This window comes from Pleurodeles waltl, chromosome 7 (assembly GCF_031143425.1).
Source record: "Pleurodeles waltl isolate 20211129_DDA chromosome 7, aPleWal1.hap1.20221129, whole genome shotgun sequence".
Taxonomy (NCBI): domain Eukaryota; kingdom Metazoa; phylum Chordata; class Amphibia; order Caudata; family Salamandridae; genus Pleurodeles; species Pleurodeles waltl.
In genome coordinates, this window is record NC_090446.1 from 1,057,442,274 (window position 1) to 1,057,468,500 (window position 26,227).

General features: G+C 46.2%; 1 long non-coding RNA gene across 2 annotated transcripts in view; it reads left to right on the plus strand.

Moving 5' to 3' along the window:
• The window catches only part of LOC138245917 (uncharacterized), a 153,286-nt gene that overhangs the window by 36,118 nt on the left and 90,941 nt on the right, over positions 1-26,227 (plus strand). Inside the window, exon 1 of one of the 2 annotated variants that reach the window (XR_011194189.1) lies at positions 11,876-11,981. The exons of the other annotated variant lie outside the window; for it this stretch is intronic. This is a non-coding gene — a long non-coding RNA (uncharacterized lncRNA). Of the gene's footprint in view, positions 1-11,875; positions 11,982-26,227 lie in introns of those variants that run through there. 2 annotated transcript variants of the gene reach the window in all.

Consider the following 26,227-nt stretch of genomic DNA (forward strand, 5'->3'; position numbering starts at 1 on the left):
CATTTATAACAACTTTGGGGGTCATTCCGACCCCGGCGGGCGGCGGGCACCACCCGCCGGGCGGAAACCGCCCAAACACCGCCCCGCGGTCAAATGACCGCGGGGACCATTCCAACTTTCCCGCTGGGCCGGCGGGCGATCTTCAAAAGATTGCCCGCCGGCCCAGCGGGAAAGCCCCAGCAAAGATGAAGCCGGCTCCGAATGGAGCCGGCGGATTTGCTGGGGTGCGTCGGGTGCAGTTGCACCCGTCGCGATTTTCAGTGTCTGCCAAGCAGACACTGAAAATCTTAATGGGGCCCTGTTAGGGGGCCCCTGCACTGCCCATGCCAGTGGCATGGGCAGTGCAGGGGCCCCCAGGGGCCCCACGACACCCGTTCCCGCCAGCCTCTTCCTGGCGGTGTAAACCGCCAGGAACAGGCTGGCGGGAAGGGGGTCGGAATCCCCATGGCGGCGCTGCCTGCAGCGCCGCCATGGAGGATTCCCCCAGCCGGGGGAAATCCGGCGGGAAACCGCCGGACCCGGCTGGGCGACCGCGGCTTCACTGCCGCGGTCGGAATCCCTGATGTAGCACCGCCAGCCTATTGGCGGTGCTACCTCCGGCCTCCACCCTGCCCTTTGTCTACACGCTATATATTGTTATATTAAAGGTACTGTACCTTAATACTCCGATCATGGCTCAGTGGGATGACCAGGAGACAGAATATTATACGGAGGAGTTGGGCAATCAACTAGAGGTAGATCTAGTGGAAGCCCTTGACACCAGGGTCCAACAATCGGTAAATGATGCCCTGGTGAGAGCATTGGGCCCCTTTTTGGGGCAACTATTTGACTACGCCCGTTCTCAGGGCTGGATGCAAGGACAACAACCACTAACTGAACCTAAAAAAGTTAAGGACAAATCAAAAAATGTAGAATCCGGAGCCGGGGTTAGTGATATTCATGTGGACGCATTTGATAAACTACGCAAGAAATGTAGTGGGGAGCATAATTATAGCTCTAAGAAGGATGCTTCCTTCTCTCCCTCCTCCTCTGATAAGAATTCCTCTTTTGATGACTCTGATGACTTGGATCCCCCGATACCTAGTAAAAAGGTTAAAAGAGTGACCCCCCCTTGCCAGGTCTTAGACTTCGACAGATAGTCAGGGAATGGGGCAATTGAGCCTTGAGGCAAACAGATCCACTTCGTTATTGCCAAATTCCAAATTTTTACAGTTGGCGTTCAGACCCTTGTGCAATAAAGACAGATGCCTTTCTTCAGGATTGGTCCGAGTTTCGAGGTTATGCTTTTCCTCCATTTCTGATGATTGCCAGGGTTTTGTCTCAGGTGCGGAGACAGAAGACAGAGATTGTTCTGGTGACACCCTTTTGGAGAGCACAGCCTTGGTTCCCCATAGCTCTTCATTTAGCTTGTCCCTCTCCTCTTCTAATTCTGCCTCGTCAGAATCTTCTATTGAGTCCGGAGGGCCTTCAACATCCACTGGTCTTGTCAGAGAAGTTGACTCTACTAGCCTGGTTAATTTCAGGTCTAGATGGAGTACCCCAAACGTTTCGAAGCAAGCTGCGGAGTACATTAAGCAGGCCTGGGCCGGTAGCACCCATAAAAGATATGACTCAGCCTGGCGCAGATGGTCTAGTTGGTGTGATGGGAGGGGTGCCAATCCAGTGGAGGCACATCTTGGTCTGATTATTAACTTTTTAGCAGGGCTAGCTAGTTCTGGTCTGGCTTATTGGACGATTAATAACTTTAGATCAGCTATTTCAGCAGGACATTCTCATCTAGAAGGTAAACCCATTGGAGAACATCCGTTAATTTGCAAACTTTTGAGGGGTATACGTCTTTCTAAACCTCCTCAACCTAAATATTCTGTATTATGGGATGTTAGCATTATTTTTAAATTTTTAAATTCTTGGCCTACCAACAGGTATTTGTCTCGCAAGCAGCTTTCAGCTAAGCTGACCATGCTCTTATGTCTTATCTCTTGCAAAAGGGTTTCAGACTTCAGAGCTTTGGATTTAGCTGGTAGAACCTTTTCTCCAGATGGAGTCACTTTTTCACTGACAAGAAGGACTAAAACAAATTACAGGTCAATATCCTATCCAGTTTATACTGAAAATTCGAAATTATGTGTAGTCCAATGTTTAAAGGATTATGAAATTGTCACAGAAGAATTTCGACAGGATGGTAAAGGTCAATTATTAATTTATTTGCAAAAACCTTTCAAACCAGTTACCTCAGCCACTTTGGCCAGATGGATGAGATGGTTGATGAGTGAAGCAGGTATTGATACCTCTGTATTTGGAGCTCATTCTGCTAGAGGGGCTATGGCTTCTAAATCTTTTGCCTTGGGATCCCGGTTAGAAGACGTTATGAAGGCAGCAGATTGGTCTCCAGAAAATACTTTTTGTAAGTTTTATCACAAACCAGTATTGGACGTAGCTACTGTAGTAATGGAACAGCTTTAAACTAGCATAATCGGAGCCTCCGGTCCTGACATGGAATAAAAAAAATTCTAGCTATTGCGTCAAGAATTTTCAATTCTATTAAGGACATGGAGGCGAGGATTATCCCTCCCTTCTATACAATGAATATTTAATATTAATTATTGTGAATATTTATGATTTATTGTTATTTATCCCTCCCATTTTATTGTCCATTGTAGAAACATCAGTTTATTGAGACATTTTCGATTTAGTTGAGATATTACCTGCCTGTTTGTTGTTACAGGTTCTGATCAGAATAATTCCTGAAATTCTTATCTTCAGGTAAAAGTTTAGTTTTAACGTTTTGCCCGGTTGATTCTCCGGTGTTGAGCTATCCAAGAGACAGATTTCCAGTATGAAGAAGATGTTCATGACTCCGAATTTCGAGATGGCGTAAGAAGTTTTGTTTTCAAGTTGATCTTATCTGTTCCGACCAAAGAAAGAGGAAGTGACATCAAAGGTCAAAGGACTTATTGCAGAGGACATGGCTAGTGATTGGACCATGTGATAGGATGTTAGGCTTCTTGGGATGTGTAGTTTTTTTTGTTACTTGTATTTGATTGGCTGCTATTTAAGTCAGTAAAGAAAGAGAAAGCATAATCCTCGCCTCTGTGTCCTTAATAGAATTGAAAATTCTTGACGTGATAGCTAGAATTGTTTTTATTCCCAAGCCTTTTAATCTAGTTAATAAAGTGGAATGAGAAACTGTGTCACATGCAGCACTAGGATCCAATAGGACTTAGAATAAATAAATATATATGTCTTACTTTGAGGAAAGTACTCTGCGAGCATTGTGGAGCTGTGCTGCCCTCCCCTTGTATGTTCCCGGACAAGACAGCCCTCTGCGTTTTGCTCCTAGTGATCCTGACAACCATGCAAGCCATGGAGGGTTTTCCCATTTAATGATTATGAGGCACCATAGTGGAGTGCTGATGTCCAAAAGGCAACACAAGGGCACCTCTCTTTGTGAGGATGACTTATGTCTCCTTAATCCAGGCTATGCACGGACTGGCCGTGGTGGCACCATAATCAGTAGTTGGGGACAGGTCTCTTTACCTGTCCGACTCATAAAGGAAGGCCTATGGCGCCCTCCAGCTAAAGTCTGCACAGTAATCCATAACTAGAGTCATTTGCTTTCGTCATGTGGGGGACGTGTGGAGAGATGGAAAGAGAAAGAAAGATAAAGGGAGAGAGTAAGTGAGAAAGAGAGAGAGAGAGAGAGAGAGAGAGAGTCTGTGTGTGTGTGTGTGTGTGTGTGTGTGTGTGTGTGTGTGTGTGTGAGAGAGAGAGATTGAAATTGGCAGTGACCATTCCCAACAACAGGATCAGCCTTGATGACTGGAAGGACAGTGACAGCCCTAGTGACAGGAAGGAACCCCAACCAGCTGCCCAAGATACAAACCCCACAGCACATCATGTGGGTCCAGGCAAGTCTTCATCTCCAGCAGACCATGAGATAGGTATGCGTACTCCATCCTGAACCTTCCTTTGCACATGCTGTGTCTGTACTGCATCTTCCTATTTACCCCTGAGGTGTTGATGCAAGACGGAGTCTATCCCCTGGCTTGGGGAAGTATCAGGGAGCCTAGAGGAGGGCCCAAGCAGTTTCAGAGACACCACATTTCCCCCACCAGCCAGTTGACATTGCTAGTCCAGATGCCTTCTAAGTATTGGGTGCTTTTGGTGCGCATTGTCAATGCCCCCAGACCTGCCTCTGTCTTGCCCTCCAAAAAATTGCAGCCACATCCAGTGGGCTCTGAGTTAGATGCCATTCTCTTTAAGCATTACCATAAGAGATCTCACTGGTAAACTGGCATGTTCCAAGCCATCATCCCAAAAGGTGGTCCAGTGGCTAATTAAGTTTGGGCTCCAGTTGACTGTGCCCCAACATTGGTAACCAAACACTGGATGACTGTCAGGCCCCTTGACAACATTTTGGTCAGCATGTACAGTGTGAGAACCTTGTTTAATAAATGGCCAGTTCTACTGCACATCTTCAGACTTTGTAGCAGGTCTTCCGAGCTTTGTAGAAGCTCGTCCAGAAGGAATACTGAAACTCCTGTTAAAGCTCATTCACACCCATTCAAACTCCCCAAACCTCTATTTTTTGCCTTTGAAGTAAATATCTGAAGCTTTGGAAAGCACCTTCAGCAGGGGAATAGCTTCAGGGGAGCGTTGGGGTGTTACACCCCCCTAATAAATGCAGTCTCTAATAAGTAGTACAGCAAAGGTGCTTTCAGTGATGCATGGAGAGGTGTCTGTAGGATTTCACCTGGGATTTATAATTACATACACAGACAAAAGCACACAAACTCTCGTCAATGTTTTGCAGATCTTAGAAACATGTTGGTTACTTTACAAAATAATTAGTTTTAAGTACCCCTAACAATCCCAAATCCCGGTGTCAGATTGTGAAAATGGTCATTGGACAATGGACCGGTGCCTCAGGGTCACCTGTGGGCTGGTTTTTCAGGACCTCTGTAACTCAGCCCAAGAGACTTACTTTCTTCCCCACCAGGCCACGTTAATGTACCACAAGTATATTGGTCACTCCCCTGCCATGCTGTAAATGGAGGCCGGGGGCCAGGTGTTGCTTTAGCCTTTGGGGCATTCTCAGCTCGGTGCCCTGCCTCGCGTGGCCTACCCTGCCGAAATAGTGTCATTCACCACTGGGCCCTCATGTAGATGATTTTGTCCTATTGGGCCATTCTCACCTGATCCCCCTAGAGCAGCAGCAGTGTGCTTTTTTCGACCCCTCTCTTGCCAGGTAATTGCCCTGTGGCAATAGTGGTCTGGGCAGGGGGAAGAGAAGTGGCCTCACCAGCCATCGGGTGTCTTTGAGGCCTTGTTTTGTGGGGAGGGAAGGGTTGCATAAAATCGGATGAAGCGCCATGGTCAGCATTGGAGGTGTTGGAACTAGGTTTGAGTGCCAGCTTCAACTTGACACCCTGTGATTCTGGACAAATCACTTAATCTCACTTAAAATAAAAATGAATTTTATTTTGTGTAACGTAACTCGTGCTCATGTAAATTGCTCCAATGTCTCCGGGCGGAGTTCACATCATAAAATACTACAAAAATGTTATAAAAAAATAACAGTTTTTTTTAGAGTGCAGGGCCTAAGAATGATCCCAATCCGACCCTGCCCACTCCTCTCCCTTTCCAGCCATTAAGCCTGCCTCATGCTGGGCTTCTCATATTATGTATTTTAACATGATATGCTAGCGCATTGTTGTAAAATCTGAAGCTCACACCCTCCACATTTTAATGGCCAAGCTACGCCCCCGATAGACTTCACATAAACTGCTAGTATGTTTGGGTGCCAAACACTTTCCAGCAGATCTGGATATCCCCGAATCAGAATTATTAGGCAAATGAGTATTTTGACCACATCATCCTCTTTATGCATGTTGTCTTACTCCAAGCTGTATAGGCTCGAAAGCCTACTACCAATTAAGCATATTAGGTGATGTGCATCTCTGTAATGAGAAGGGGTGTGGTCTAATGACATCAACACCCTATATCAGGTGTGCATAATTATTAGGCAACTTCCTTTCCTTTGGCAAAATGGGTCAAAAGAAGGACTTGACAGGCTCAGAAAAGTCAAAAATAGTGAGATATCTTGCAGAGGGATGCAGCACTCTTAAAATTGCAAAGCTTCTGAAGCGTGATCATCGAACAATCAAGCGTTTCATTCAAAATAGTCAACAGTGTCGCAAGAAGCGTGTGGAAAAACCAAGGCGCAAAATAACTGCCCATGAACTGAGAAAAGTCAAGCGTGCAGCTGCCACGATGCCACTTGCCACCAGTTTGGCCATATTTCAGAGCTGCAACATCACTGGAGTGCCCAAAAGCACAAGGTGTGCAATACTCAGAGACATGGCCAAGGTAAGAAAGGCTGAAAGACGACCACCACTGAACAAGACACACAAGCTGAAACGTCAAGACTGGGCCAAGAAATATCTCAAGACTGATTTTTCTAAGGTTTTATGGACTGATGAAATGAGAGTGAGTCTTGATGGGCCAGATGGATGGGCCCGTTGCTGGATTGGTAAAGGGCAGAGAGCTCCAGTCCGACTCAGACGCCAGCAAGGTGGAGGTGGAGTACTGGTTTGGGCTGGTATCATCAAAGATGAGCTTGTGGTGCCTTTTCAGGTTGAGGATGGAGTCAAGCTCAACTCCCAGTCCTACTGCCAGTTCCTGGAAGACACCTTCTTCAAGCAGTGGTACAGGAAGAAGTCTGCATCCTTCAAGAAAAACATGATTTTCATGCAGGACAATGCTCCATCACACGCGTCCAAGTACTCCACAGCATGGCTGGCAAGAAAGGGTATAAAAGAAGGAAATCTAATGACATGGCCTCCTTGTTCACCTGATCTGAACCCCATTGAGAACCTGTGGTACATCATCAAATGTGAGATTTACAAGGAGGGAAAACAGTACACCTCTCTGAACAGTGTCTGGGAGGCTGTGGTTGCTGCTGCACGCAATGTTGATGGTGAACAGATCAAAACACTGACAGAATCCATGGATGGCAGGCTTTTGAGTGTCCTTGCAAAGAAAGCTGGCTATATTGGTCACTGATTTGTTTTTGTTTTGTTTTTGAATGTCAGAAATGTATATTTGTGAATGTTGAGATGTTATATTGGTTTCACTGGTAATAATAAATAATTGAAATGGGTATATATTTGTTTTTTGTTAAGTTGCCTAATAATTATGCACAGTAATAGTCACCTGCACACACAGATATCCCCCTAACATAGCTAAAACTAAAAACAAACTAAAAACTACTTCCAAAAATATTCAGCTTTGATATTAATGAGTTTTTTGGGTTCATTGAGAACATGGTTGTTGTTCAATAATAAAATTAATCCTCAAAAATACAACTTGCCTAATAATTCTGCACTCCCTGTATATATCCCTGGTGTCTAAGGATCTCTGCCCCCCCCCGGGGGAAGATCAGCCTAATTATAATAGGCTGATCTGCCTCCGGGGGGGGGCAGAAACAGCCTAAAATATTTTGCTCCCCTCATTCAATAAAATAAAAAATACAAAATTCCCTGGTGTTTAGTGGTTTCTGTCCTCCTTGGGTGCAGATTGACTAAATAGCAATAGGCCGCTCTGCCCCAAAGGGGGGCAGAAATGGCCTAAAAGTAATTTTGCCTCCCCAGGGAGCAACCCTTGCCTAAGGGGTCCCCACATATAAAAAAATAAATAAAAAAAAAAAAAAGGTCCCTGGTGTCTAGGCGGTTTCTGCACCCGGGGGGGGGGGGGTAATTTGACCCCCTGAGGAGCGGCCCTTGCCCACGGGGCTGCTCCCCTGATGACAATAACCTAAAAAAAAATCTCCCTGGTGTCTAGTGGATGCGATCGGGCAGCAGAAATGCTGAGAAAGACATCAAAGGAAAGGCCTTTCCTTTCCTTTGATGTCTTTCTTGGCCCCTCCACGTTATTGGAGGAGAAATGCAATGCGTGATGGGGCAGGCCTCTGATGAGGTCAGCGCGCAATCACGCGCTGACCTCATCAGACACCACAGGGGTTGCGGGGGAGGCAGGGTTGGAAGGGGAAGCAATTCCCCTTCTATCCCTAAACTGGGGGTGCCGTGGCGAGTATCATGGGGAGAGTGCTAGCGCTCCCACCATGAGCCAGTCCAAGGACGTAACGGTTACGCCCTTGGCACTTCAGCACCACAGCCAAGGACATAATTGTTACATCCTTGGCTTCGAAGGGGTTAAGGGTCTTGTTTGTAATATTATTACATTAGGCCTGCTAGCTCTGAAAATGTGTAATGCACTACATTCTCTATGTTTGGCTGACCCTTCTAGTTTATTTCTCTTGTTACTCCTCCGTGGCTGTCTTGTTTTGGAAATTGTGTTAGCCAGCCAGCAGCTCTTATGATGGGGTGATGAAAGTGGTATTCTATTGGAATTAGCATGGCAGATTTAAATTAGGATGCTAATGGCAACATTTTCTGTTTTTGCTGCAGATAGAGGAAGAAGATAAATGGAAGTGCTTTAGTTATATGCAGGGCCACTGGAGATATGTGGCAGCAAAAGACCAAATCATGAGGCAGGGTTGACCAATTTATTTGGCAAGAAAAGTTCTGTTTTGAATTTACAACACCAATAGCTCTAACTCAAGCAAATGCAAGGTCCCTTGCATTGCAAATGCTTGTTTCTTAAGCATTCCATGAAAGGGCATGTGTTCTCCAGCTCTCTGCCGCATGTGCATCTCTTATACCAAACATTCACCAACACTTTGTGTTGCTCTCTCCCTTGAATGCTGCTCTCTTTCTCTCTCTCTCTCTTTCTCTCGTGCGCTTCTCCTTTCTCCAGCACCATGTTCTTTCTCTGGTGTGCTGCTTTTCTCTTCCTTTTTTCCCTTATGTCCCTGCCCTGCTTTATATTTATTTTATCCCAACCTCTCACCCACTCTCCGTTGCTTCTCCCTATCTACTCCTCTGTTGCTAGCTCACCCCTTGCGGTCCTTATAAACTTCTTTTCTATTTTTTGTATTTCTTGCAGGTCGGAACAACTCCCCATATGCTGCCAGGTCGCTCTGCTTACTGAAATGTGCATTAGCACCATTGAACATGTATTTTTTTATTTACTGTGCCATGTGACATCTTCCATCTTGGATCGTAAAAAAAGTAAATAAAATGGTGTCTGCATCCTTCAGTACGCACACACATTCTTCTTGATGCACACACACGTTATCACTCAAGCATTCACCTACTGAATGACACAGACGCCAGTAGTATCATTATGTCCTGTGCATCAGAAAAAAGCATTTTCTTTTTATCAGTGATGTACAGTATCACCAAAAGGCATTGGCATAACCCATAGGTTTCAAAGGCAAGCGCTATTGACATTGCCAGTGCTTGTTACTACAGACAACTAAACTGTATGTTCCATTATTTCACAGTATTATTTTAATGTTCCCTGTTTGAAAAAACATATCTTCCCATGCCTAGTGCACTAAACATAAACATAGAAAAAATGCCTTACAGGTAGCTAGCATGTGTCATAGAGCAGGGGTTCACAAGCTGTTGTCCAGAGACCCCTGGGGGTCCACAAAGCCTCCTCAGGGGTCCCAGACTGCTTAGAAAATTCAATAATAACAACATATTAGGTCCCTAGCTTTCAATAATGACTCAGTGGGGGGTCCCCAGGTTCGAATTATGATTCAGTGGGATTTCCCGGATTCCAGTGATGATAAAGTGGGGGTCCACAGAAGTCAAAAGGTTGGGAACCACTGTCATAGAGTTCTATATGACCGCCTTGGGATTTTGGTGACTGTGCCATCTTGGGTGCTAGTGCTGGTGGAAAAACTCAAAAGGCACATATTGTAACTGTGATCCTGCAGTGGAATCTCTTGACATTTCCGAAACCAGACAGCCTTTGTGAAGCCTTGTGATTATTGTTATGTCACCAGGACCCCTAGAAGCAATCTAGGACCAAATTACACTGTTGTGCTTCAGTTATGTTTCCTCTTTAATATCACTCTATGTTAATGAGTCAGAGCCAGATGCACTAGGAAAAGGAATAGCGTTTGCCAAATATTTTTTTTTTCTGAATCGCTATTTGGAAATTGCAGTACCTTATGTATGAAACATTAGGCTTCACACTTGCGATTCATACTGGGTCGAAAATTTACCTATTTCATGAATATATGTGAGGTAGGTCGCAATTTGTGACCCAGTTGGAATCGCAGCCATCACAGGGATGGTGGGCTGCTGGGCTTAGCTTTTAAATAAAGAACTCTATTTAAAAAAAAAAAATGCAGTCCACTTTCCTTAAAGGAAAAAAGGATGCGTTTGAAAGAGAAAACAATAAAACTTTGATGTTTCATTTTTTTTAAGAGTAGGCAGTGGTCCGAAGGACTACTGCCTGCCCTTAAAAAAACCTAATGCATAACCACCAACTTTGAGTTGGTTGTAAAATATCAAGGTTTGCAACCGCACTTCAGTCTCAAAACCTTGATACATTACACTGGAAATTGCTATTTGGAAGGGACGCCTTTAACACATCCCTTCCAAATAGCGAGTTCTACACCCAAACTGCTATTGGAGAATCACATTTTTGGTGTTTGTGCATCAGGAAAAGCATTTTTGCCATCGCAAATAGCCCGATTTTGAAAATTGGGCTGTTTGCGATGGCAAAAATGCATTGTATATGTGGTCCATAAAGTGTAAATCTAATGACTGTCCTGCCTCCTTGCACAAGTGAAAGAATATCAAGGATCCACATATACCAATAAACCCAATCTAGGTGGGAAATGTTTGAAGCAAAAAATGGTTCATTTTGGCTGTCTCCGGCCTGAAATTGCCTTTACTTCAATAGAAGTCAACGGGAGAAAAACATTCTCCTGATTATGTTTTTTAAAATCTCCACTTTCCTCTTCTAAAACGTTGGCATGTATGAGGACAGCAGGAAACAGGATTATATCAAAATGTGTCTGTAGTAGTCTACAGCATGTAAGGTGGTTGCTGCTCTCAGGGGTACTTGGAGGAATTCACTCATAATGTGTTAGAAGTGATTTCCTTGAGCTTAAAACCCCACGAGTCTCCCCAGAGTGCATTTCATCATAGTAATAAGAGTTTGGTCTGCGATGGGATACTCACAAGCTTGACAGGAGGTATCCAAGGTCTAACAGTGCTGCAAGGCCTTTTTATTGAAGCTTGCAATGGCTCTTGGGCAGGGTCGCAGTGGGACTGAAAATAGGCTCAACCACCAAAATAAAAGTAGCCCCCATTAGTGAATTAGATAGCTAAACATGTATCCCATGGTGGCAAAGTGGGGCAGTTTTAAACTTGTAAAGACGTTCTGTTCAAGTGTTTCACAATGTATGGAAGAGGGCATGGATTTGAGCTTGCTGCAGGCAATGTTTGTATTAATGTCAGGGAAATCTTTAGAAGCGAGCATTGGCAAAGTAAATAGTTTCGTATTAGCCAGATCTGTTGGCTTTGTCAATGTCTTTTAGACATGTTGCACATTAACATCTGACCTTTGTGGCCATGCACACGGCACATAGACTTGTGGTGAAATTGATTGCCATGGAGCCTCATTACATCCCAAAACATATCTCAGATATTCATCCCAGCAGAGTTGGTCTGACTGTAAGTGACATTTGTGATCCAGCATGTCCCAGCTTGTCTACCTTGTATTATGTCACAACCCCACACATCATGGCACTGCTGATCAATGACTTTTACTGAGATTTGATTTAAGCTTTTCCCTAAAAGCCTTCCGCCCCACAGGAAACCGAAAACATACAAGTGTAAAATACACAGGAGTTTAGTTACAATTATTTAAAAATAACATGTTTTGTGCTTTATTAAAAAAACAGACCACGGTCACAGTAGGTGGAAAAAACATGAGGAAAAGGCAGAGACCTATCAGACATCTGTGAAATCAGGTTACACAGACAGACTCGAGCAAGAGGGAGAGGTGAAGAAAGACTAAAGGCAGAAGGGGCAGAGGTGCGATCACAGCAGTGGGTGAGTTGCAGACCCGGAGGTTTATTTAAAGTAACTCTTGTTTCAAATGCACACATCCCCGCGCGTGTGTGTAGTTCACTGCCAATTGTTTTATTACTTTAAATAAATTCACTATCTGCCTCTGTGGGAAATATATTTATCAACAACTAAAGTTGGTCTGGTGCTTGAGTACTTTGCATTGAAAACAGCAACACTACACTTACCAAACTGTGTTTCTTGCTATTGGCTAAGCTAGGCCCTGAAATGCTAACAGAGCCATGTTTTCATTTTTCTCTTTGACTCCACAAGCAGCAAAATGTGCATTAGAACTTTGTGATGACATGTTCTTCTAGGTAAGCCTCGAAGGGAGCTGCTCCTAACAATCTGAGACCCTTTCCGTCTGTGTCTCCAAATGCCATTCATTCAATGAGTTTGTTATAGTTTTCATGTAACTAGATTTGTACTGTCACATCCAAAGGCATTAGATCAAAAGGGTGCCAAAAGAATATTCATTTAGGGGATGGCATTAAGCTGATGGTGTATTAGTTTCGTATTTTGATTTGTTGACTCCATGTCAACTTGATCACCTTACGCTGAAAAAAGAATTTTCACTGTGATTTTTTTAAAAAAAATAGGAGTCCATCCTGGAAGCGAGCAAGATGTTTTTCCTCAATTCAGACCTGATTAGTACTTTTGACTTAGATTATTTTGCCACGGTTTGTTGCTGCATCTGACTGAGCTAAATGGTAAGGGGCATATTTACAAGCCTCGTGCACCACTTTTTGTGATGCATCGGTGGTCCATAGTGCAGGCCAATATCTACAAGGCCACGCAAAGCCACTTTTCATGGCCTTACACTGTGTCAGAGAGGTGTATCATAGGCTTTGCCGTGGGTGTTCCCATGCAACACCCATGGATTGTTACGCATTCCCAGATTTACAAGAATCTTTTAACCCTTGAATATGTCACAACTGTACGTCTCTCCAGGGCAGGCGCAACGAGGAGGAACATCATTATTTCTCCTTGTTGTTTCCTCTTTCAATATTTGCTGTATTGGGTAGCACACGCAGAAAGAGGAAAATGCCTCCCAGGGTTGTTTTTGTGCAGGAAGGAGTCCCTTCTTGCACAAAAGCAATCCTGGTGACAATGCAGACACCCTTTCATTATGGTGCAAGGGTGCCTGGGTTGGAACTAGGCAGCAATTTGTGTGCCAGCGCAGCAGCAAAGGAAAGAGGTGCACCACATCTAGTAAATAAGGTGCATTTATGCCCTTTCCATGTGGCGCAAGGCAGCGCAGCAAGGTTACTCGCTGCGCTGGCCTGCGCCAAGGGCCTTTTATATGTGCCCCCGAGTCCCTAAATCTGATTCACTATGCATTTTTTAAATTTCAAGACTAATCATATATAATAGTTTAAAATTTTTAATATTTTACCTGCCTCAAGAAGGTTTATTTTATTGACTTAGTACTTGATTCGCTGTTCGAATCCCTCTCTTTATGGCGGGGTCATGTCTTCATACATTCTTGAGGACAACACCGGCCCAATCCTGCGTAGGTCTTTTATCTTAAAGATTATCTGATAAGATAACGTCAATTCCTCCATGCCCATTACTTAGTGTAGCTTTCCTAACTAGCATTGTCAAAGCCAATAGGTGCTGCCTTTGGGACCTATTGTCTTTACCAGTGCCTTTTCCAAAATACTGTGCAGCATGGCCAAAAGCAAACAAGAAAAAAAGGCACCGTGGCGTGGCAACACCATTTGCTAGGCACTCGTATGTATAGTGGTGTATGTGGTCACCTGCATCATTATGCATGCATGCCTCCAAAATGACACCGGCACCATTTTTTGTTTACCTTTTTTGAGATGAATACTAAGAAATAAAATGAAATATTATTTGGAAAAAAAAGAGGATGGGTGTGTGGGGCTACAGAGGAGCAATGGGGGAAAGGAAAAACAACACATAAGAGAGAGCAGCAACACATGATGGCCTAGAGAAGAAGAACAAGATGAACAAGAAAGCAAAATTGGGTCCGAAATAGGGAATTTCATGGTGGGACAAGCACAAGAGATAGAGGTTGAAACATGAGGGAGGCAACAACACAGAGCACAAGAGGAGATATTCGGTGGGGTTAGAAGTATGAGATCTGGAAAACTCATGCACTCCCATGGATGGCTTAAGAAAGCAGAAACATAGTAGTTCTATTATGGTGAGTAGTGGAAGGATAGAAGCCTGCAAATTCAGTGAGATGGTAAAGAGGCTATGTTCCAGAGGATGGACAAGCACAACATGATAAGGAAAGGCATCAAATAAGAAGCAAGCAATGAGAGTGACAAATGGTAAGCAATGGGCATACTGCAAACCCTTTTAAGATCTTGGTGAGCTCACAACTGGGGGCAGATTTATTAAAAAGTCACAAAATGCAGCAAGACAATTTGCTGTCCTGCATTGCATGTCTTGGAGAGAACAGAAATGCGCCATAGCTGCTAAGATATGACACATTTCTGCCCTCTCCCTTTTCTGGCGCAGTTGGTGCTGCCTAGCACCAATGCAGGTATCCTTGTGCCATGATGCATGGGTGCCTGCATTACAAGCAGGATTGTTTTTGTGCAGGAAGGAACACCGTTCGGCACAAAAATAATCCTTTAAGGCCTTTTCTTCTTTTTATGTGTGCTGCTCATGTAGAAAGAGGAAATAATGAAGAGAAATAAATGTATTTCTCTTCATTGGTATGCCTCTGTTGAGAAAGCATACCATTTTGATGCAATCCCAGGTTTACTAACCTTACTAAGTCTGGGGTTGATGCACGGAAACGCCCATCCTCCTCCAATGGAACACCTTCCCAACACAGAGTAATGCCAGGCACCCATTTGCACTGCCTTATGTTACTCTGCATTTACCAAACGACACAGAGCCATGCATGGTGGCTTTTTGTGGCTCAGTAAATCCAACTAAAAGGCTTGTGTTGCCTTTTTTCACCTTGCGTGACGCAAGGGCAACATAAGCCCTTTGTAAATATGGGCCTATGTCTTTTTCAATACACTGCTTGCCATGTCTAGCAGGTTCGGCAAAAAATGTCAGTGCAACACCCTGTTTGATTCCGTCACATCTCAAATAGGTCACTATTCTGAATTTTTGATCTTCCATGTACAGAACCTCTCAAATGTGCATCAATGTTTTCCTTACACCTGGCAAAGCGTCTCAACCACAGAAACTTTAAAAGAACTGCTTTATTATAATAATTTTTATTAGTAGTAGAAACAGCAGTATCATCATAATCATAATCTCCAGATGTTTTAAGATTATTACCACAAAACCTTCTAAAGCACATGTCATTACTACGTGATCGGAAGGTGAAGGGACTAGAACAGATACATCTTAATTTAATTCTTAAAGTTTTGGAATCAGGATTTTTATCTTATCCATACGTTCCTCTCTGTCGAGCAGGCATCCAGTTATAGAAACTCTTCTTACTGCAAACCTTGTAGATCTTTCTTCAATGCCAGGAGAGCTTTTGATTGTTTTTCCATCTTCAAATGTGTGTCCCATGCATTATCCACAAGATGGTCAGTGGATGATGCTTTCTCTTCTGTTTACCATCATGCAATGCTGGGCAGGTCTGTACTCTTTCTGTCACCAGGCAGGTAACTCCCCCCATCTGCCACGCACCCCCCTGTGGGTTGAACCTCCGTTGCTGCTTTTGCCGCCTGACTACTTGCTCCCTTTTTTATTCTGTACCCCTGCGCTTGGCTTCTGTGCCACTTTGTTTTTTCATTCTGTGCCCCTGTGTTTTGCTTTCTGTACCCCTGTGCTCTGTTGTCCCTCTCCCGCCGTCTTTTCCCGATGTCTTTTCCCTCACCGCTGAGCCCCTGCTGCCCCGCCCCCTTCACTCCCATTGGCCGCCCGCTCCCACCTCCCAGATGCTCCTCCCTCCCTCTGCTCTCATATGGAGGCCGCAAAGCAGTGGTAGAGAGCGACCTTTGACCCTGTCACCAGGCAGGTCGCTCCCCCCATCTGCCACGCAGCCCCCTGTGGGTTGAACCTCCGTTGCCGCTTTTGCCGCCTGACTACTCGCTCCTTTTTTTGTTCTGTACCCCTGCGCTTGGCTTCTGTGCCACTTTGTTTTTTCATTCTATGCCCCTGTGTTTTGCTTTCTGCACCCCTGTGCTCTGTTGTCCCTCTCCCGCCGTCTTTTCCCACCATTTTTTCCCCTGGTTTTTTCCTCGCCGCTGTTTAACTCTAAATTTTTAAGTAAAGTATGTTTTTTTACTATTTACTATTTAATATTACTATTACTATTACGTTTTAATAGAACGCCCCCTTCACTCCCATTGGCCGCCCCGCTCCCACCTCCCAGCTGCTCCTCCCTCCCTCTGCCCTCATTTGGAGGCCGCGAAGCAGTGGTAGAGAGCGACCTTTGACCCTGTCACCAGGCAGGTCACTCCCCCCATCTGCCACGCATCCCCCTGTGGGTTGAACCTCCGTTGCCGCTTTTGCCGCCTGACTACTCGCTCCTTTTTTTGTTCTGTACCCCTGCGCTTGGCTTCTGTGCCACTTTGTTTTTTCATTCTATGCCCCTGTGTTTTGCTTTCTGCACCCCTGTGCTCTGTTGTCCCTCTCCCGCCGTCTTTTCCCACTGTTTTTTCCCCGGGTTTTTCCCTCGCCGCTGAGCCCCTGCTGCCCCGCCCCCTTCACTCCTATTGGCCGCCCTGCTCCCACCTCCACGCACTCAACACCAGACGAGACCACCCCTGCTACCGGGCCACCCCGAAATGCACCCAGGGGACTTTCACCTGCCGGAACTGCAGATTCACCAGCATCCAACCCTCCACACCACCAGACAGAGAACCCAACCACCTCCGCTGCATCCTTCTCAACACCCGCTCCGCTTGCAAGCACGCCATCAAACTCTGGGACCTCCTAGACTCCACCGCCCCGACGTCGCCTTCCTGACGGAGACCTGGCTGAACGCCACCTCAGCACCAGACATCGCCATAGCCATCCCACAGGGCTACAAGATCTCCCGCAGAGACCGCACCAACGGCGTGGGAGGAGGAATCGCCATCATCCACAAAGACTCCATCAAAATCTCAACGAACACCGATGACACCCTCACCACCGCCAAGCACATGCACTTCCAGATCCACACTGACCCCAACACCACCCTCAGAGGAACTCTCATCTACAGACCTCCCGGACCCCGCCCACAGTTCAGTGACACCATCGCCGACCTCATCAGCACCCACGCCCTTGCTTCCACAGACTACATCCTCCTCGGGGACCTGAACTTCCACCTCGAGAACAACAACGAAGCCAACTCCACCACCCTGTTCGCCAACCTCGCCAACTTCGGACTCAAACAGCTCGTAACAACACCTACTCCCACCGCTGGACACACGCTCGGCCCCATCTTCTCCGCAAGCCCCCACGTCTCCTTCAACCACAACACTGAACCACACTGGACCGACCACAGATGCGTCCACTTCACCTTCAGAAAACCCACCACACACCACTGCACCCAACAGCTACCACGCCGCTGCTGGGGCAAGGTCACCGAGGACCAACTGACTACCGTCCTCGCCCTGAGACCACCCACCGACCCCACCGACCCAGACACCGCCGCGACCAACCTCACACAGTGGATCAACGACTGCGCCAACACCCTCACCCCTCTCAAGACCTCTAAAATCAAGCACACCAACAAGAAAGCCACCTGGTTCACCGAGGACCTCCGGATCTCCAAGCACACCTGACGGAAGCTGGAGAAGAAATGGCTCCACGACCGAACACCAGACAACCACACAGCCCTCAGGAGCACCACCCGCAGACACCACCAACTCATCAGGACCGCCAAGAAGACCGCCTTCAAGGACCGCCTAGACAACAACGCACACAACACCAAAGAGCTCTTCAGCATCGTGAAAGAACTCTCCAACCCCAGCTCCAACACCAACGACATCCCGCCATCTCAAGACCTGTGCGACTCCCTGGCAACCTTCTTCCACCGCAAGATCACCGACATCCACGACAGCTTCAACTCCGACCCCCCCGCGCCCACCACAGAGTCCACCACCCCTGCGACTACCACTTGCACCAGTCGCCTGACCGTCTGGTCCAGCGTCAGTGATGAAGACACCATCAAAACCATGAACTCCTTCCACTCCGGATCCCCATCGGACCCCTGCCCTCACCACGTCTTCAACAAAGCCAGCGCAACCATCGCGCCCCACCTCCAGAAAACAATCATCTGTTCCTTCGAGAAAGTAACCTTCCCAGAAAGCTGGAAGCACGCCGAGATCAACACCCTTCTGAAGAAGCCCAAGGCGGACCCCAAGGACCTCAAGAACTTCCAGCCCATCTCCCTGCTCCCTTTCCTGGCAAAAGTGACCGAGAAGATTGTCAACAAACAGCTGACCCGCTACCTCGAAGTTAACAACATCCTGGACCCTTCCCAATCCGGTTTTCGCAGTAACCACAGCACCGAGACCGCCCTCATCGCCGCCATTGACGACATCCGGACCCTGATGGACAAAGGAGAAACAGCCGTCCTCATCGTCCTGGACCTATCAGCAGCCTTTGACACGGTCTGCCACCACACCCTATCAGCACGCCTCCATGACGCCGGTATCCAAGAGAAGGCCCTGGCCTGGACCACATCCTTCCTCTCCGGCAGAACCCAGAGCGTCCGCCTCCCACCCTTCCGCTACAAAACCACCAAGATCATCTGCAGCGTCCCACAGGGATCCTCCCTCAGCCCGACACTGTTCAATATCTACATGGTCCCCCTCGCCCACGTCGCACGACAACACAACCTTAACATCATCTCCTACGCCGACGACACCCAGCTGATCATATCCCTCACTGAAGATCCCCACACCGCCAAAGCTAACCTCCACCGAGGAATGAAGGCCGTAACCGACTGGATGAAGGACAGCAGACTGAAGCTGAACTCAGACAAGACAGAGGTCCTCATTCTCGGACCCACCCCATCAGCCTGGGACGACTCTTGGTGGCCCACGTCACTAGGCACAGACCCGGAACCCACGGACCACGCACGCAACCTGGGGGTCATCCTCGACTCCACTCTTTCCATGACCAGGCAAGTCAACTCTGTCTCCGCGTCCTGCTTCAACACCCTGCGTATACTCCGCAGGATCTTCAAATGGATCCCCCTCGACACGAGAAAAAACGTTACCCAGGCCCTCATCACCAACAGACTCGACTACGGTAACGCCCTCTACTCAGGAACTACAAACAAGCTCCTGAGACGGCTCCAACGCATCCAGAACGCCTCGGCCCGACTCATCCTCGACGTCCCCCACCGCAGCCACATCACACTCCACCTGAGAGGCCTGCACTGGCTCCCCGTCAACAAAAGGATCACCTTCAAGCTCCTGATCCACGCACACAAAGCACTGCACAACACGGGACCCACCTACCTCAACAACCGACTCAGCTTCCACACCCCCACCCGAAGCCTACGCTCAGCCAACCTCGCCCTCGCCACAGTCCCCCGCATCCGAGAAACCACTGGCGGCGGCAGATCCTTTTCCTTCCTCACTGCCAAGACCTGGAACACTCTCCCCACCATCCTACAACAGACCCAGGACCTGCTGGCCTTCAGAAGACTCCTCAAGACCTGGCTCTTCGACCAGTAGCACCCCCCCCCCCCAGCGCCTTGAGACCCTCGCGGGTATGTACTGCGTTTTACAAATGCAGTGATTGATTGATTGATTGAAAGTTGATTGATAAAAGAGCAAGGCCCACTGATAACCCTGTCACTCAACCCTATCATACAGGTCCTAATTGTCTCCATTGGCATCCTCAAACTCAATTTCTTGCAACCATGAAGGCACCAATATGGTCCCAGGCTGTCTACCATGCATTATGTCAAATGGCATCTTACTTCGCCTGGTACTCACCATGGTGTGATAAGCCCATAACATGTCTTTAATTTTGTCCTGCATTGACAGCCCTGCACTGCATACTGACTCCATGGCACCCTTTACCAACCTGTTGATCCTCTCCACCAAACCATTTCCTTGGGGACTGCATAAAGATGTACACACGTGCCTCACCCTATTATTCTCCGAAAAACCTATCATTGCCTCTGAAGTGATTTGAGTGCCATTATCCGTCACCAACATAGAAGGAATACCTTTCTTTTTGAACCCTTCCACCAAGAATGCTATGGTAGACGTTTTTCTGACACACCTCACAAACACCACTTCCACTCATTTAGATTTGATGTCCACCATCACAGCAGCAAACCTCTCCTGTTTAGGAAGAAATGCAAAAGGGCCAATGAAATCCAAGCAAACTTTCTCCCACACCTAACCTGCCTCTCATACATGTTGTTCCCCTTCAATACCACCTAAATCGACTATCAATTGTTTCTCAGAGTTTCTGCACACCTCACACTGCTCCACCCACCTTTTCACTTGCTGTCCATAAGCGGTCACAAGAACCCTTCTTTTACTCTTTTTAGAGTTAATGACTGACCAAGGTGGCCCTCATGAGCTAAATGCACCAACTTAGAACTTAATGTAAAAGGTGGCACAAATCCCTTCCCTCTCATTTACCAGACAATCACCCTGAACCAACAGCGCATCCACCACCTTATGGAATGATTTCACCGTGTCTGCCAATGTACTGTTTCTCCTCACTCCTTTTAATCAACTTCACCAAACCCTGAAGGGTTTTATCCTGCTCCATAGCTCTTATCTATTACTCCTTGGACACACAGCTCTCCAAGCCTTCTGTGGCATTGTTCACATTTGTAACCACCTCCTCCATATTCAAATCCCACTCCTCTGCCATTTTGTCTGGAAGTCTCTATAAACAGTCTGTGACCTTGTTCTTCCAACCTGGAGCGTACTTACCCCCACAATCATATTTTTGCAATTTCACTGCTAGCCTCGCCAACCTCCCAGAACAATTTTTTGTGCTTCCCAGGACCTGGTTAACGGCTTGTGGTCTGTCCTCAAAAGTACCAAACTCTCCAAAATGAAGGTCAGGAAGTAACTGGTTGCCCAAGCAGCACCAACACCTCTTGCTCAGTGATGGAGTAAATTCCTCTCAGTGCCAGTCAAGGAGCAAGAAGCGAATGCCACTGTCCTCTCCACTTATCCATGCATTTGCAACAGTACTGCACCAATCTCAACTGCACTGTCATGTATTGTAACAATCGTTTTCAGACCTGTCTGAAATGGTACTAGAATACCCGCATTAGCTAACTGCTGTTCCTCAACCCAAATTAATTTCTTGTTCTCCCTTAATATCAGCCTCAAAGTTTTCCTCAAAATGTTGGCCAAATTTTGAGTAATATTCCATAAAACCCTGTTAAGCTCAGACACAAGTGGTTCCGTAAGATGAGCTTTATTAATTCCACCAACCCACACAGATGCATAGGCTTTCCAACTCCCATCAACCGTCCAGTCTCTTTCGCTCACTCCGAGCTCCCCATGACCTCATCTGGAACCTAGGTGATCGAGATTCCAGACTGTGCCCAACATTCCTAGGTAGCCACAATATATCCCCCTTATTACACTTAAACAAATTAAAAACGATCCAACCCTGGCCACCAATAACCCGTTCTCAACCTTGATTTGGTCAAATTCCTGCCCAAATGACCCTTGTGAGCCAAATTGATAATTTTACTTCTCAGACTAATAGGAGGTATGGATTTGGTACCTCTGAATATTTCACCCTCACTTAACGACAGTTCATCTCTTACATTCCAGTACCTCTTTAAGGAATCGGAAATGGCCTTGTACTCAGGCCAACCTCTCACAATGAACCCAGCAAGCTCATGTCTATCGGAATCTTGATCAACAGCAGACTTCCACTCATCTTCAATTATAGCCATCTCCCTCACCCAGTTAATCACACAATCGTCATCAGGCTTGTCATAACCATCAACTGAAGTCCTGCACAAGAAATCTGCCACCGTATTCTTCGGCCCAGGTACATACTCAACAGAAAAATTATATTCCATTAATCCTTCAATCCACCTTCTTGTCCTAGGTGTCAATTCTTCTCCTTTCTTAGAGGAAAAAATTTGGACGAGAGGCCTGTGGTCAGTTCTCACAATAAAAGGTAAACCCCACAAGTAGAACCTGAAGTGCTTAACTGCCCACGTGCACACAAGTGCCTCCCTTTCTATAACGGAATACTGTTGTTCAGCCTCCTTAAGGGAACAGGATGCAAAGGCAATTACTTTCTCTTCTTGATCTACCCTTTGGATTAACACCGCTCCCAGTCCCTTGACACTGGCATCTGTGTACAAAAAGGTTTTGGCATGTGTGTCAAAATGTCCCAAAGTGGGCATCTTCCCAATATAATCCTTCACAAAAGCGAAAGCAGCTGCACAGTCACTAGTCCAAACAAATTCACACCCCTTCTTTAAGAGAGACCTCAAGGGTTGAGTCACACTCAAAAAGTTGGCAATAAACTTAGAATAATACTCCACCAGCCCTAAAAAGGATCTCACACCATCTTTGTCCTTGGGTTCAGGTGCACGAACAATGGAATCAACCAACTCTAACTTGGGTTTAATACCCTCACTCGAAATGGTATGGCCTAGGTAAGTTACAGAAGTGACCCTAAACTTGCACTTTTCCTTCTTCACAGTAAGGCCTGAACGGGCCAGCCTACCCAACACTACTCTAAGAATTCTGTCATGTTCATCCAAAGTGCTACAGTGAACCAAGATGTCGTCTTGGAAAAATAAGACTCCCAAAACCCCTTCTAAGACCTTCCTCATGATACGCTGGAAACAGGTGGCCGCAGAAGCCAGCCCAAGGGTATCCTAAGAAATTGGTAGGCTCCCAACGGCGTCACAAACGATGTGAGATATCTGGAATCTGGGTACAAAATGATTTGGTGATAGGCTGAGGACAAGTCTAGCACACTGAATACTTTCGAACCACCCAGACCTGACAACTCTTCCAAGATATTGGGTAAGGGTTGACGATCAACCCATATATGCCTATTAAGGTCTCCAAGGTCCACACACACACGGATCTGCTCCCATTGTCCTTTGGCGCTAGAACAATGGGAGCCAACCATTCGGACGACTCTATCTCCTCAATCACACCGGCGTTCAAGAGTTGTTCAGCTCCGCCCTGAGGGGTTCTAACATCAACTTTGGAACTCTCCTCACCTTATGCACAGAAGGAACAGCATTCTTCTACAGAATAATTTTGTGCTCAAAATTGGACAGGCAACCTAATTCCTCACTAAACACAGCAGGGAACTCCTTAAGAATCTCAAGGTCTTCATTACCATCATTCACCAACATAACCTGGCACTTGGCGCTGGGGTCCAATTTAATTCCCATATCCCGTTGGTGACGCTAACCTAGCAGATTATTTCCCCGTTTTGCTACATAAACGTTTCCCACTATGGCCTTACCCTGGAATTGAATACACATGAGCTTGTACCCAATCACTTCTATCTTGGTGCCCCCATAACTGACCGGGTTGATATCAGGCACAGTTAGGGAGTGAAAGTCCTCCCCAAAAATCGCTTGCCAGTTCTTGTCACCTACCATAGTGTATGGGGGATCCTGAGTCAGCTAACACCGTAACCGCTTTCCCTTCAAGCTTAATAGTACACTCAGGCATGACAACAGGCCCAACATCTACCATTCCAACATTGTCCCCAATATGGTTAACATCAGGTTTGATCCATAAATCACTTTAACACTATTGGTGACAGAATCTATGTTACATTTGTCACTATTGCAGACCCTGGCATAGTGACCCTTTTTCCCACACTTCCTGCACTGGGAATTACGTGCAAAACAATTTGGACTGTTCGTTGTGTGTCCAGAATTGCCACAGCGGTAGCAACGCTGAAGTCTGGGTTCTTTCTTCTTCTCCTGAATAGTTACTGGTGTTTTACTGTCACTGCTGACTCTCAAAACTTCTTCCTGAAGTTGTGATGCCTGCACCATGCACAAACTGTCTTCCCCACGGTCATTCATCTCCTTAATCCAATTGTTGGTGCTCTCCATTCCTTCAACAATAGCAATGGCTTCCCTCAAGTCAGGGTTTTTCGTCAACAATTTTTCCTAAACCCTCTTGTTGTTTGTACAACGGACTAATTGGTCATGAATGAGGGAGTCCATGATATCGGCAAAATCACACGTGCACGCCAAAGTGGGTAAGACAGCGACATAGTTTCCCACACTGTCTGATTTCCCTTGGGATCTAGCAAAAAACTTGTGTCTTTCCAGAACAACATTGAGTTTGGATTCAAAATGTGCAGCTAAAATTGCTACTGACATTTCATAAATGTCTCTGGGTTTCCCTTCCGCCCCTCCAATAGGTAGGGTCTCAAGACTATCGTAAATATTCCTGCCTTCAATTCCCAAATTATGTAATAAAACAGCTTGTTTCCTGGCCGCAGAGAACTTCCCCCCCCTATTGCTATCAGGTAGGAGTCAAAAAGATTCTTCCAATGTTTCCAAGGAAGAATTTGGTCTCCTTTATCTGATAAAAAGGGAGGTGGTTGAGACATCGTGGGAGTAGCCATAATGAGTTTACTATGAAGTATACAATAACTTGTTAGAGTAACGGGAATGAACAGTGTATTTTCAGTAAGGACTTATAACATGTAAGCTGGTGAGAACCTTGCAGAATACAGCAGTAGAAATAGAGATGAGCGTCTTACAAAAAAGAACTTCAACGTAGAAATAAGTCTCTGTGCTAAGTTGTATACTCTGTGTGTATATTACACACGATAATGCAGCAAAGACTTGTATGAGGTCTAGTTGCTAGAGGGGAACCACGTACGACGTTACCTCTGTGCCACGCGCTTGTATAGAATCAGTAGGAGCGCGTCACTAAGGCCGCGCGTGCAGCTCCTAGCGCGTAGAGAGAGAAAAAAAACTGGTTGCGATGGCTGCGCGTGCAGCTTCTTGTGTGTTGGAGCCGTTGAGAGGCTCGCACTGGTAGCTGAAATCGGAAAAAACTGTCCAATAAAATGTGAAATAGCAGGGATAGCTTCCAGGAATCCTGAATGCCGGATCTGTTTGCACACTCCACTTCCACCGCTGGGAGGCCGCTGTACGATTACCTCTGCTCACGTTGTCGCTGAAATAAAATCATCCTGTCTGTAGGGCTGAGAAAGGACTGCCCAACTTCCCAGCTCAATCGGGGTCGGGACCACACAGCTGGGCACCCACGAACCGGCGGCTCCGACGAAGGGCACGAAAACTGAAGATCACAGGTAAGGAAATCCGTGGGTTTTGGGTTGGTGGTGATGCCTCGTCACCAGTGTTAACCTCAGACACAAGTGGTTCTGTAAGATGAGCTTTATTAATTCCACCAACCCACACAGATGTATAGGCTCTCCAACTCCCACTAACCGTCCAGTCTCTTTCGCTCACTCCGAGCTCCCCGTGACCTGATCTGTAACATAGGTGATCGTGTTTCCAGACTGTGCCCAACATTCCTAGGTAGCCACAACAAAACCATAAAAGACTGAAGCTTGTCTCTGTCAGTCAGCACTTCCGCATTCACAATCCTACTTACCAAATTCACTTTAGGCTTTACCCCCTCCCTTGTAATGGGGTAATCCAAGTACTCCACTTCTTGCAACAGAAACACAAACTTTTATTTTCATAGCGTCAATCCAGACTGGCAATGCAAGACAACACCTCACACAAGGTTTTGTTATGTTCAGCAATATTGTCTCCAAACACTAGTATGTAATTTTGAAAGAAAACACCATTGTTGATCCCTGTCAACAAGTTTTTAAAATGCTTGCTGCCGAGGACAACCCAAAGGGGAGCCTATTAAATTCAAAAGTGCCTTCAGTAGTGATAAAAGTGAGATGCTCGGAGTCTGGGTGAAGCTGATGGTAGGCAGTCCTCAAGTCTGGTTTCAAAAACTATTTCCCTCCCAGACAACATCCGAATCAGTTCATTTATGTTAGGCAAAGGGAAGAAATCCATGACAATGTTCTCATTTAGACTGCATAAGTCGACACAAAACCTGAACAACCGATCTGATTTCTTTGTGATGATGACAGGTGATAACCATTCTGTAGCCTCCAGCATTTCTGTGACTTTGTTCTCAATCATTTGTTGGAAAATTTCTTTCACCTTTGCCCTCACAGTCACTGGTACTTTCATCGTCACATGCTTTACAGGTATAGCACCTTTCTTGAGCTTAATATTATGCATTCCTTACTTTCTTCCAGCCTATTCTCAAAAACCCTCTCAAATTGATTCAAAATATTTACTAAGCCCTTGTTCTTGA